Consider the following 4,954-nt stretch of genomic DNA (forward strand, 5'->3'; position numbering starts at 1 on the left):
ATTAGATCACTAATAGAGAACCTCCTTTTTGAAGAGTATTCAATTCCTTTCATAAACCTACTTTTACTGCAATTCTTAGGGGGGCGTAGGTTCAAGCCCTACTGGGACCAAATTTTTTTCTCCTTATTTTCCTTTCTTTCTAGTAAGTTTTTACTTCTTTCAAGACTTATTATTGATTTCTTGTACAAAAATGGAAAAAGATGAATCTTATAAGCGATTTCTTGGTGTTCAAAGTGAATTTACTACTTAAACAGAAGGGGTAGAGTTACACATCTTTAAAAATATTGAGTTGCACGCGGTGAAAGTTCTCTATTTTGCTTTTACTCTTAGATTATATATTGTGGAAGAAATTTAGGTAGGTTTTACGTCTGCCCTAAGGTTATTTTTAAATGGAGTAAGCAAAATTCAAAACAGAAACACAGCATTCGGCCTTATTTTTTCCATGTTGAAGTATGTATTCTGTCTCATTAAATCCGTTTACTTGAGGCACCATAGAAAAAATGATATTGACATTTTTATTTTGTGTTTTATAATTGTTTACCAATAGTTTGATGTTTCTTTTATTAAAATTAATGGTAAAATGAGTTCTCTGCAAACGTTTTGGATAGTGGCTATCACTTTGAAATTTGTCTCTACTCAAGCTTGAGGAGATACTATAAGTTATACAAAATTTATAAAAAACGGCACGGTAAAAATTGTTTAAAAATTGCAAAATAGTGCAAAACACGGTTACCTTTCAGAATATACCAAGCAAAGGCCATTTTGTAAACATTACTATTAGTGATCTAATACCTTAACGTGAAATTGTATTATAATGTTCTTTTGCAGGACGAACCGTTTTGAATTTTGAAATACAATGTCGAGGACGACATTTTCACAAAGGAGGGAATAATGTCATAGGTCATAAAAAAAGAATTGTCTTACGTCTATAGTATCAGTGTAAATTATATATTATATTCCAATATTTTATTATGCATTTTCCTCAACGACCTATACATTCCAATACAATACTCTACTGACGGATGCCGTACCATACTAAATCAGATAACCCTTCCCGTGAACCCCTTTTTTATTGTTATCCGCCATTATCTAATAGATAGATTAATAGACATTGTATTGCAATAAATATATTATATATATAAATTTCCAGACTTACTCATACAGAACCCATATTACATAAAAGTCCCCCGTGACACGAATATCGTAATATGTTTCTATTTTAGTACGCACAGACATTTCGGACTTTATATTATGTTTCCATGCATTAGGCAATGCTTGTTTAATGATATTAATTTCTGCGATCCAGTTTTGCTTTTTAGATAAAATTGGGATCTATTTCGCCATTATCTGAAATAATGTCATTTACAAAAATCAAATCAGAGTATATCCACGCTTTGAAAAACAGGCACTTCCCTTTATGTTTAATAAATCTGGTTCCCCAGATAAGTTGCTTTCGAATGCCGTAAAGAGTGTGTACTTTCTCTGCTTTATCCACATCTTTTTGTTTTATTTCTATCCAAGTTTCAATTGAATTTTTATAAAACAATGGGATTTTCAAGTTTTCGTCTGGAAGGCTTCTATGTTAGTATTGATTATGAGAAGATTTTTACCATGCTGGTTTAGAAGAAAGATGGTATTACTTTCCAATTTGCATTTTCTGTTAATTTTAAGTTTTAAACCCATTTAACTGCCATAGTTTTATAAAAGGAGTAAATATCTATCATATCTAACCCTCCATCTAATCTGTGACGCATTGTTGTCGTTCGTTTTACTTTATCATTTTCCCCGTTCTAGAGAAATTTAAAGCACATTGAGTTGAATTATTGTTTTAGGTGGAACTATATTTTGTAGTAAATATGTTATTTTTGGTAACAAGATAGACTTAATTATCAGAATTTTACCATACATAGTAAGATTTCGTTTATTCCATGCGTTTATAAGTGATTGACATGTGTTTCATTTTGAATCCAAATTTAACTTGTCACATTCTTTTGAATCGTTTCCGAAATGAACTCCTAAAGATTTGACATATGAATTAGTGAATGGTATTTTAGACTCTCCTTTGGGCAGTGGGTTTTCCGATTCGGTACCAGTTAGTTCAGATACTAATCCATGTAGACTCTTTTGTAATCACCTTTAGCGTTCTCTAGCTTTTGACCGAATATGTTTTTCTTTTGAGGTTTGACTACAGAATTGTATTCGTTCCTTACCGCTTTATACGGCTGATCTGTTTTACCGTAACGCATCCATGTGCGCTTAGATTTTCTAATTTGTTGTTTTCTCTTTTAGAGGAGCGTGCTTTTTTAGGACGTCCTCTATTTCCGATTCAAACTCATTCACAATTTGTTGATATTCTGTGAATCAACGTTTATTGCATTTAGGTCACTGGAAAAATCAGATTCGTTCAAATTTCGGAAGTTTCTAAATTATACGCTCCTACTAGTAATAGTCCCTTTTTAACATATAGAAGAACCTTTACAACACAGAAATCAGGTAATTAGATAAAATGGTCCAGGCTCACATTTTTCTACATAAACACCATTAGATGATTCAGTTATGACCATCTTCTGTATACTGTATATATATATTTATATATACTGAAATCAACATGTTGTTGAAGGCCCATTGCTACTAGGAAGTCCTTAAGTTGGTTATAGCACTGTTGTCACTGTTAATATACAGATTGAAATTACCCATTATAAGTAAATTAGTAAATTTTCAAAACATGGTAAGATGTTTTCGTTGAAGTAAAAGAATTAAACAACGAACTGGTTACCAGTCGATAGAGCCGGGGACCTATACACACCTACTACGTGTTTGGTCAAATGTTTGAAAACAACTTTCCAAATACCATATTCAAAGCTTCGAACAATACCGTGAGTAACCGTTTGCATACTGATTGTTTCTACAAGTGATCGTAAAACCACCACTTTTTTAGTTTTTCTATTCGCTCTAGTCAGAAGTTTCAAACAGATATTGTTTCTCGTTCAAGTACCAAGTTTCAATCAGAAGAGCGAAGTCTATTTTCTTATCCCTGAGATATTTAGGCCCACAAAAGTATCTTTGTTCATAACAGATCTACAGTTCAGAGTAATGCAGGATACATGCTAGCTTATATTTTTGCACTGATTGCATTTCTTAGAATATTACTTTACTTTTACCACCTCGTTTACTTCTGTGAGTTTTCTTTTTACATGCTATATTGTGTAAGTTTATAACCCTACATGCCGCAAGGTTTAGTTTCCCTAATTCCCTATTGTAAGATATCGTATATTCAATATCAAATAATTGATCTCTAGTGTAGGTATACTTTACAGGAAAATGACAGATGATGTCTGATGTAAATTCATGAATAAAATTATCAATTGTTACACTGGATGCAAGCCACTCAATCACTGAATATACAGCAACGTAGAAGCCCAGACAGATGCAAAATGCATTCATATTCATTATACCTAATTTTCAGCACAATCTCCACACAAATAATAAGTTATAATGATACGATTCATGAGCAAAGATAACACGTCTGCCTCATACGGCGAAAGTGTAAATGTCTGGTGATATATTTTAATGACATATTCACATAGTGGCCTAGATGATCCAGTTTCTACTATGACCTAGATTTCATAAAGATAAACTTTCTGACTAAGTTTCAAATAGATAAGACAGAAAAAATGACTTCTAGAGTGTTAGCAAGATTTTTCTAGAATTTGATTGCCTGGCCTACTCTTTGACCCAGATTCGAACATTCTGACCAGGATTTGTAAAGAGCAAGAAGAAAATACGATGTCTAGAGTGGTATCAAGTTTTTTCTAGAATTTGCCCTAGTATCCTAGTTTTGGACCACTGATGACCCAGACTGGAATCTGACCTAGATTTTATGTAGACAAAGATTCTGGTCAGGATTCATTAAGATCAGGATGAAAATATGGCTTCTTTAAAGTTAATGAAATTTGTTTTTTTATTACATAGAAACTTAACTTATGATTTTAGATGGTCCAATTTCTAAAATGGCCATCATTTCATAAAGACAAACATTCAAACCAAGTTTCAAATTAATCAGATAGAAAGTTTGGCCTCTATGGTGTTAACAAAGTATTCTTATAAATTGACTTAGTAACTTTGTTTTGGACGCTAAATGGTCTAATTTCAAACTTGACCTAGATTTAAAGACACGAATTCTGACCATTATGTACTAAAACCAGATAATAAATATGACCTCCAGTGTGTTAGCAATGTTTTTTCTATGATTTGACCAAGTGATCTAGTTTTTGACTCCAGATGACCTAATTCAAAGTAGACCTAGATTTAATAAAGACAAACATTTTTGGCAAAAATTCTAAAGACCAGGGTTGCGTTTCATGGAGAGTCCTCAGTCTGAAAATAGTCTTAAGACCAAAACTGTGACAATTTTGTGCTTTAAAGAAAATTTTAAAAACAGTCCTTACTTTTTAGTCCTAAGTTTATGACCAAGTACAATCCTAAGTCTAGGACTGCTATTGGGCTGTTTTAAGATAGTCCTAGGGTTGTTTTAAGGCAAAAACACTCCGAAATCAAAGATTGCCGCCTTCAAAAAATCTTGATTGGCTTTCACTAAAACCTCTCTCAGTAAAATCTCAACTTGCGCGCTGAGATTTTTCTCAGATTTCTTGAGATAAGGGTTGGGCTGTCTCAAAGTATTTCCCAAAGGAATAAAATGACGATTGCCTGACGGTACGATATACGCCACCGTGCTGGAGTTCGCAAGCTTGACGTGGGTGATGGCACACTTTGGAGGAGCCGGTAATTAATTTAATTTCAAAGGAAGTAATCCAAATAATACGTATACTATCATGGCTGCAACAGACTAGGGACATTGATTACGCTATTAAACATATGTCACGATAACAGCATTATCAAACTTGTTTTCAGTGTTTCTTAAATGTTTCTTAATTGTCCTGGAGACTACAAAACC

This window comes from Mercenaria mercenaria, unplaced genomic scaffold (assembly GCF_021730395.1).
Source record: "Mercenaria mercenaria strain notata unplaced genomic scaffold, MADL_Memer_1 contig_2218, whole genome shotgun sequence".
NCBI classification, from domain to species: domain Eukaryota; kingdom Metazoa; phylum Mollusca; class Bivalvia; order Venerida; family Veneridae; genus Mercenaria; species Mercenaria mercenaria.